Source organism: Choloepus didactylus (assembly GCF_015220235.1).
Source record: "Choloepus didactylus isolate mChoDid1 chromosome 25 unlocalized genomic scaffold, mChoDid1.pri SUPER_25_unloc2, whole genome shotgun sequence".
NCBI classification, from domain to species: domain Eukaryota; kingdom Metazoa; phylum Chordata; class Mammalia; order Pilosa; family Megalonychidae; genus Choloepus; species Choloepus didactylus.
Genome location: NW_023637607.1, coordinates 4386182 through 4395847, shown reverse-complemented (window position 1 = coordinate 4395847; position 9666 = coordinate 4386182). Strand labels below are relative to the sequence as shown.

The 9666-nt window shown below is 50.4% G+C and overlaps 1 pseudogene; it reads left to right on the top strand.

Moving 5' to 3' along the window:
- Positions 1–728: 728 nt before the first annotated feature.
- LOC119525670 lies at positions 729–3733 on the top strand (annotated as a pseudogene).
- Positions 3734–9666: the final 5933 nt, after the last annotated feature.

Here is a 9666-nt window from a genome sequence, read left to right as displayed (position 1 = left end):
TAGACTGCATCCCTGTCCACTCAGCTTCCCTTCCTTCCTTCTCATTGCCTGGGTCTCAATAGCTGGTACCAGGGACCCAGGAACCAAAAATAGGACTAGGATCTTTCTGGCCTGGGGAAGGGGGATGAGGGGGAGTGGAAGCAATTTCAGCCTCCCTGGCCTGATAGCTGCAGCCACATACATACTCTAGATAAGGGTCAGGCTTCACTTTGGAGCTTGGTCACCATCTCTTATAAGCCAGGGGCTGGGCTTCCTCCTGAGAAGGACATCCTGAGATGTCCATTCCTGAGAAACCCCCTTGGGCACAGCCCCCCTCCCAGGTAGTTCAGCTTCCCTCTCAACACCCCTGCAGGTGCCTACCAGAGGCTGGGGCTGACCCTGGCCTTAATTCAGTGCCTCTTGCTTGACATTTGTTGGGGATGGTCGCCATCCCCAAGACTAAAAAACAAATGGCAAAATTAAGGGGAGGGAGGACTCAAGTATGTGTATAGCTTCTAAAAACCTCAATTTTCTCCTCCATGGAAATGGAGACAGTGACAGGCCTGCCCTCGCAGGAATGTTGTAATAATAAAATGAGGTTGTGCATGCCAAGCCCCTAGTACAATTCCAGCACATGACAAATGCCACAGAAACTGTCCCACTTCCTGTCCAGCCCAGAAAGGGCTCAGCCATGTGGTGGGTGATGGGTCACTGAGTGTCTGGCATCAGGAATTGAGAGGAAGGTAAAGAGAAGGAAGGAAGGGAAGCTGAGAGGACAGCGTGGGGGAGGGAGGCTACATTTATATCCATGGCCTGGGCTGAGCTCCTGCACAGCCATGGAGGCCTCCAGGCACAGCAAGTGGCGCAGTGGGCCCAAGGAGATCTTCAGAGGTATGAGAAATAGGGCTGACTCACCGAGACCCAAGCATCCAGGGCTTGGCCCTGGAGGGTGGGGAGAGGAGGTCCAGGGATACAGGAAGACCCTGGTACAGGGGGCCTAGGAGTCCATCTGTGTTCTCCCAGGGCCCTGGGGACTCTGGGAGCGCTGGGGTTGGAGACCTCTCTTCATAGCCCTAGCCCTGGTTGTTGCCGTTGGCCTGTGGGCGCTTGTTCTGAGCATCCTGTTCTCCGAGGGTGAGTGACAGTGTTGGGGACTGGCTGCATCTGACCCGTCCTGGGGACACACACCGTGGGAACACAGGACCCTTTCCTGGGTCTGTGTGTGAGTGCATGTGTGCAGAGTTTGTGTTTACCTGTGTGCTGTGTTCTCCCAGTGTGTGCATATGCGTGCATGTCCCCGGGGTAGAAATTTCCTCTCGGACTGTGTGCACATCTTGTACACTGAAAGCCCGCCTGCTCCCTCTGAGCATCCCAGGACCCGGACCCCGCACCCCCTGGGCGCGGAGAGGGTTCCCGAGTCCCTGGGCCTCCCCTGCAGGAGCCTTTTCTCGTAGCCTCCACGGAGCGCGAGGCGCTGCTCGGCGGCCAAGACCTGCTGAGGACAAATGGTGCGTCGGAACGGTGGCGCCTGGGGCCCCAGGGGCGTGCAGGGTGGGAGTGCCTGGAATTTCCGAGACAGGGCAGTGGGTGGGTAGGGATCCCCACGGTTTCGGGGGCTGGCCCCGGGGTGGGGAAGGTGGTCCCGTAAGTACCTGCGGGTGATTCCAGCGTGTGGGGTGTGTGGGTGTGGTGTCGTTGCAGCGTCGAATCAGACCGCGATGCTGGGTGCCTTTAAGAAGGAGGTCGGAGGCTGCCGGAACTGCTGTGAGAGGGCGGGTTTGGTCGCGGTCAGTCCCAACAGGCTTTGGGGCCCGGACTGGAAGAGGCGAGATGGGGTGGGGTTGGGGAACCGCTGGGGCTGGTCGCCGGTGGGCGTGTGGCTGGCTGCAGATGCTCCGCCCCCATCAATTCTCCCCACCACCCCCCACTCCCCGCCACCTTCCCAGGCTCGGAGACCCGGGCTCAGCTGCAGACCGCGCGCGCTGAGCTTCGGGAGGCGCAGAGGAAGCTGCTGCAGCAGGAGAGCGCCTTGAATGAACTGCGCGAGCGAGGTGAGGGGGCAGGTCGTGGCTCCGACCTCTGAGTCTGACAGCTACCGAGACATCCCGAACCCGGTGTGACTCCGACCCTATCCTGTGATCCTGACCTTTGAGCCCGATTGTACCCTCCATCCTGACCCTGACCACTAGACTCTGACCTTGACCACAGTTCCTAACGCCAATCACAAATGGACCCCTTCTGGCTAGAACGGTCCTTAACCATGATGTCCTTCTTGACCGACCGTGACAATGACCTCCGACATGGGTCCTGACGGTTCCCCATTCAGGACCCTGCTTCTGCCCCTGATCCCCGCTATAATCTCGATCCTGACTCCACAGTGACCCGGGACTTGGCCAAGTCAGGCGAAGACCGCGAGAACATCCGTAGTGAGCTGTTCCGGGTGCTGGAGGCCGCCAAGTTTGGGAACAGTGAGCGGAGCAGGGGGTGGGGTAGGGGTTAGGGGTGGATGGAGAGGTTAAGTGGATGCTGTCGGAGGTCTGGGTATTCCCAGATCCCCCGGGTTCGGCCCTTTTACCTCAGTCGGGTTTCTGTGGTTCCGCGCGTGGACCAGGGGCTCCACTGGCGCACCCCATCGTCTCCCCACGGTCTTTAACAACCCGACCCCTGCAGGTTCCTGCAAACCGTGTCCCACGTCGTGGCTGCCCTTCGAGGGCTCCTGCTACCTTTTTTTTTTCGGCTCTCCGAGCCTCGTGGGAGGAGGCGCAGCAGAACTGCGCAGACGCTGGCGCGCACTTGGTGATTGTCGGGGGACTGGAGGAGCAGGTGCGTAGCCCGGAGGGGTCCCAGAGGGAGGTGTTGTGGGCCTAGGAGGGCGTGGCCCGCGCGGTGGTATGGAGCTGATTTGACAGGCTCAGATCTCCCCTGGTTCCCAGGACTTCCTGAGTCGGAATTCGCGTGGCCACGGTTACTGGCTGGGCCTCAGGGCCGTGCGCCTGGTGCGTAAGATCCAGCGCTACGAGTGGGTGAACGGCGTCCAGCTCAGCTTCAGGTGAGGGGAAGGAAAAGGACAGGTTACACCCCAGGGGGACTCTATTCATGCTAGATCCTAGGGGTTCACGGGCTAGACCCCAGGAAACAGCTGAAGGTTAAATTCTGGGGGTTAGAAAGTTATATCCTGGGTGCATGCTCAAGCGAGACCCTCAAGAGTGCCTAGTTTGGACCCAAGAAATAAACAGGCAATACCTAGGGAAGGAGGCTGGCCCCCAGGTCCCTTCTCAGGGTGAGCTCCCAACGACACTGTCCCCAATCGCTGCAGCCACTGGAGCCAAGGGGAACCCAATGACGCCCAGGGACGGGAGGACTGCGGCATGATGCTGCGTACAGGGCTGTGGAACGACGCACAGTGCGATAGCGAGAAGGCCAGCTGGATCTGCGAGAAAAGGCTCAGCTGCTGACCCCGCCCAGTCCTCGGAGGCACCCCCGCTGCCGCCCTCCCCCTCCCTACAGGGCTGCGCCTACCACGAGTGAGCCCTGCAGCCCACAAGTACCCTCTCTTGGTTCTCCTCCGGGTGTCAAGGCCCTAGTGTTGTGACTCGACGCTTCCCTCCCTAGCCATGGGCTGAAGAATGTAGGATGGAGCAGTCGGCTTTTCCTGCATTTCTCCCCAGACTGGGAAGCCTCAAGGACTGGGGTTTCATGAGCTTTATTGGCCGCCTGAGGGAGCATGAATAAATATTTGAGAAATGACTCTTAACTCCTGGTCCAGGCCAGTTATTCTAAGCTTTATCCCCGGTATGATTCCTGTTCGTGACCCCCGACTCTCGACATGACTTCATGGCCCTATGATGCCCCAATCTCAATGAATACCCTGTACTTGGTTAGGGGCGCTTGAAGGTGGGAGGGCTTCCCACTTGGCTCTGTGACCTCCTCCACACCTGCCCCGCAGCTTGGAGTGTCGGTTGATGGGGACACAGGGATACGTCAGACACAGGCGTTACCCCTGGAATCCCCTCATTCTGGCCTAGCTGAGCACAGAGACAGTGTGACCTGTGATTTAATGGAGGAATGCAAGGTGGAGTGCTTCTGGTGCCTTTGGAGGAGCATCCTTTATCCTGGGGAGGACGATGGTGCAGCAATGTCCCACTTCCTTCAGGAAGTGTGAGCCCTATTACGAAGAACACAGGCAGCCTGAGACCTGGCCCGAAGGCAGGTTGGGGAGGGGCTACCTGAGGGTGGCATTGAGCCTGGGATCTGTGAGCAGTTCCCCTCTGTCTCCGGCACCCAGGTTCTGGGACCACTGGGTGGGGCAATCAAGAAATACATCCCAGAGAAGATGGATATTCTCATTTTCCTGGATGCTGAAACAAATACCAATGCAATGGGTTGGTTAAACAATGGGAATTTATTGGCTCATGGTTCTCAGGACAGGAGAAGTCCGAATCAAGGCATCACTAAGGTGATGCTTTCTTCCTGAAGATGGGCATTCTGGGGCAGGCTGCTGGTGATCCTTGCTCCGGGGCTCCTCTGTCACATGGCAATATGCGTGACAGCCTCTCCTGGCCTCTCCATTCTCTTCTGGGTTCTGTTGATGTTCACCTTCTGACTGCTCGTTCTGTGGCTTTCTCTCTGTGTGTCTGAATTTCATTCTGAGTTAAAGAACTATAGTAATATGAGGTTACTTCAGTTCAGGTGTTGTGCAACATCAAGGGTTTACACCCACAGGAATGGATTAAGTTTGAAAACATGTTTTTCTGGGCTACATAGCTCCAAACCACCACAATGGACTTTAAACAACAATGAGGCATCTGCAGGTGGAGACAGGAAGGAAGGTGCCTTCCAGGCAGAGGGCCAAGAAAGGAGAAAATGTTGGGAGGTTGGAGTGTCTGGCATATGGCTGAACTCATGTCAGGGGTCAGGGTGTGTGAGATTTACACAGAGCCTGTCTTTATCACTTTGGAGACTTTTGATCTGAATTCACCCTGCTCTCCCAAAATTTCCTGCTCTCATCCTGGGATTCCTAGGGTTCATAAAGAATTTCCAGCTGAGACAGGTCCCACTAAAGGGAGTGAGTCCAGAACTAAATGCTGCTAGAAGCATCCAGTGGGCAGGAAGAGGAGGGAATATCATCCAAATTCCCTGTCCAGAAACCTTTCTGCACAGTAGCTAGGCAATCCCCCAACACTTCTGTGGACCTTCTACAACTGAAGCCCTCAGCAAGACAGCAGGTGCTGTCTGACATCTGGACAGATGCCTTGTCTGCTTCTGCTCATGACTAACCTGATGCATTTCCAGACCACCAGCTTGGAGGAGTGTATTAGCTTCCTACAGCTGCTATAACAAATTGCCACAAATTGAAACAACACACATTTATTCTCTTACAGTTCTGGAGGTCAGAAGTCCAAAATCTTTTTCACTGGCTCAAAAGCAAGGTCTTAGCAAGGCCATGATCCCTCCCTTTGGAGGCTCTAGGGCAGACTCCATTTTTATACCTTTTCCAGCTTCCAGAGCTGCATGTCTTTAACTCCTTCACCTAGGGCCCCTTCCTCTTACTTCAAAGTCTGCAGAACAGCATCTTGCTTCAGCGATCGCATTGCCTTCATCTTTTTTTTTTTTTAATTTTATTTTGAAATAGATTCAAAGTTATAGGAACAGTTGCAAAAACAATACAAACCCCATACACAGAACTCCAGCACACCCTGACACCTCTCCCCTGATACCTCAATCCACCAACTTTAACATGCTGTCACACCACCATTTCTTTCTTTCCCTCCCTCCCTCCCTCCATATCTATCATCCGTCATCTATTGCTCTGTCTTCTGAACATATGAGTGCAAGCTGCACATCCTTGAACAAACACTATAATTCATAGATACAATTCCCATGAACAAGAACATTCTTTTATGCAATCCCATTAAGCGCAGCTAAGAAGTTCAAGAAATTCAACATTGATATAAAGCTTACATTCTATATTTCCTTTTTTTTTTTTTAATGTCCCAACTGTGTCCCTTTGAGCCTCCTGTCCTCCATCCTCAGATCCCATCCAGGATCATCCTTGGCATTCAATTGTCATCTATTTAGACTGTCTTGTCTTTTTTTTTTTTTTTTTTTTCAATTCTGGAAACATATATACAGCCTAAATCTTCCCATTCCACCCCTCTCTAGCATTCCATTAGTGGGATTAATCACATTTAGTTGTAATGCTATCACCTTCCCACCATCCATTACTAGAAATTTCCGTTTACCTCAAACAGCAACCCTACACTCATTCCTTAATTCCCCATTGCCCCTTCCACCACTTCTCGTAACCCATACTCTACTTTTCATCTCTATGGTCATATTCTCTGATAATTTCTTTGTTTACTGTGGGGCTTAAATTTAACCTCTTAAATCCATAAAAATCTTGTTTTTCTTTGAAACCAACTTAACTTCAATAGGACATGTAAACTATGTTCTTATACTCCTCCATTCCCCCACCTTTATATAGTTCTTGTCAAAAATTACATATTTTACATTGAGTCCAAACCACTGATTTGTTATTAGAGTTTATGTATTTTATATCCTGTAGGAAGTAAACCGTGGAGTTACAAATCAAAAATTATTGACTTCTATTTGTATTCCATTATGGTCAGAGAATGTGCTTTGAATATATTCATTTTATATATATATATATATATATTTATTTATTTATTTATTTATTTATTTATTTATTGAGGCTTGTTTTATGTCCCAGCATATAGTCTATTCTGGAGAAAGATCCATGATCAGTAGAGAAAAATGTGTGTCTTGGTGATTTGGGATGTAAGGTTCTATATATGTCTGTTAAAATTCTCTATATCTCTCTCTCCTTTCTTTGTTTCTCTGTTGGTAGGGCTCCTTTAGTATCTGAAGTAGGGCAGGTCTTTTATTGGCAAAATCTCTCAGCCTTTGTTTGCCTGTGAAAAATACAAGCTCTCCCTCAAATTTGAAGGGGAGTTTTGCTGGATAAAGTATTCTTGGTTGGAAATTTTTCTCTCTCAATATTTTAAATATGTCATGCCACTGCCTTCTCACCTCCATGGTGGCCGCTGAGTAGTCACTACTTAGTTTTATGTTGTTTCCTTTGTATGTGGTGAATTGCTTTTCTCTTGATGCTTTCAGAACTTGCTCCTTCTCTTCAGTATTTGACAGTCTGATCAGAATATGTCTTGGAGTGGGTTTATTTCGATTTATTCTATTTGGAGTTCACTGGGCATTTATGCTTTGTATATTTATATTGTGTAGAAGGTTTGGGAAGTTTTCCCCAACAATTTCTTTGAATACTCTTTCTAGACCTTTACCCTTCTCTTCCCCTTCTGGGACACCTGTGAGTCTTAAATTTGGACATTTTATATTATCTATCATATCCCTGAGATCCATTTAGATTTTTTGAATTGCCTTCATCTTTGATTTCAAATCTTCCTTGGCCTTCCTCATACAAGGAAGCTTGCGATTATATTTGGAGTGCACCTGGATAATCCAAGACAATCTCCCCATTTCAGGATCCTTAATTTGATCACAGCTGCAAAGTCTCTTTTACTAGATAAGGTCACCTTCACAAGTGCCAGGTCTTGGGGCTTGGTATCTTGGCAGGGTGGGAAGAGGAGGGACCATTCAGTTCACCCCAAAGAGGAACTGGCTGACAAACAGACTCACAGGCAAAACAACACTCAGACTCCCTACCTGGTGGTCTAAGTGCCTGATGACCTGGGGTAATCTAAGTCTGGAGGATTTACAGACAGCATCTGGTTGGGCATACTGACAAAAAGTTGGAGAGCCTGATCTTCTGACAGCCTGGCTTTCCAAGAGCAACAAAAGACAAACAGGCAGACAGACTTCTATCTGACAGTTTTACAGCAGGCTTTGTACCTGGGTGAACCCCAGACAGGTGTAGTGATAGCTTTTCAAACACAACACAGGTGGGCACAGGAAGCCATGGTATCCCTCCTGGGGATGGAGTAGAGTGAGGTTGGGGCTGGGGCACAGGCAGAATGAAGAGACACCAGAGTTAAGCTGGACCTGCTCTGGCACCTTCCAAAGACCTCACTCTGATGTGAGAAAGCCCTCAAGCCCCTGGTACCCCAGGGTCAGATGCTGGAACTATAGAGCCTGAGGGAGCCCCAGGGCAGGTGTCCAGCACTGTGTCTCTCTCCCACCCACCCCACCCCTCTACCATGGGCCGTGTGCAGCCCTGGTCAGCTCGCAGGCACTGCCTCCCAGCTGTCTATCTGACCTGCCAGCAATTTTGAGGTTGTTCAATGACCCTGAATGAGATGGTCAAGGTCAGTTTCTTCTCCTTAGCCTCTAGGCACCTCCTGTGCACCAACTCACCCCCACAAGATTCAACCTCTCTGGGAAGAAAGGAGCCTCTGGAGCCTAAATCTAAACCCAATCCCTCCCCTGGATGAGACCATGGCCTTTGGTTGTTTTTGTTTTCTTGGACGGTCCATCTTGCCAGGTGGTGCAGGTAAGGGCCAAGATGCAGAGAAGCCTCGTGGTGTTTCCTCCACAGGCTGGTGGGAAAGGCAGCCTGGTACCCCATGATCCAGGTCAGCAGCCTCAAAGACAGATACAGTTTCCTAGAGACCCTGGAGACAGACAGCTCTGTAAGTATGAAAATATATCTGCAGCATACCAGTGACATGGCAGCAATTGCTCAATACACCATAATTAACCTGAGTAGGCAGAATAACGGCTTCCTCAAATTCGCCATGTCCTAAAATCCCCCCAAACCTGTGAGTATGTTACCTTCTATGGCAAAAGTGAGTTTGCAAAATTAAATTAAGTTAAGGTCCTTGAGATGGGGACACTATTCTGGATTATCCCCATAGGACCAATGTAACCACAAAGGTCCCTGAAGTTAGAAGAGGGAGGCAGAGAAGAGAAGCAGGGAAAGAAGATGTGACTTCAGAAGAAAGATCAGGGAGAGGTAGTGTGGGAAGGATCCAACCCACCACTGCTGGCTTTGAAGATGGAGGAAGAGTCCAAGAGCCAAGGAATGTGGGCTGCTTCTAGAACGTGGAAAAGGCAATGAAAGGGATTCTCTCCTAGAGTCTCCAGAAGGGAACACAGCCCTGCTGACACCTTGATTTTTGCCCAGTGAGACCCGGGTCAGACTTTTGACTTAAGGAACTATAAAATAATAAATTTTCATTGTTTTAAGCCACTAAGTTTGAGGTAATTTGTTATGGCAGCAACAGGAAGCTCATAGAAGACCTTACCTGTCATTCCCCCATAACTCAATGACAACCACTGTGCCTGTTTGGATGTATTATGTCCCCCAAATGTCATGTTCTTTAATGAAATCTTGTGGGGGCAGACATATTAGTGTTGATTAGATTGTGATCTTTGGATTAGGTTGTTTCCATGGAGATGTGACCCACCGAACTGTAGCTAATACCTTTGATTAGATTATTTCCATGGAGATGTGGCCCTGCCCATTCAGTGTGGGTCTTGATTAGTTTACCAGAGCCCTGTAAAAGCTCAGACAGAAGGAGCTCAGTGCTGCTGCAGCTTAGAGAGGCACTTTGAAAATGGCCATTGAAAACTGACACTGACATTTTGGAGAACGCCATTTTAAAATGCAACCTGAGAGCAAGCGGACACCAGCCATGTGCCTTCCCAGCTAACAGAGGTTTTCCGGATGCCAATGGCATTTCTCCAGTGAAGATA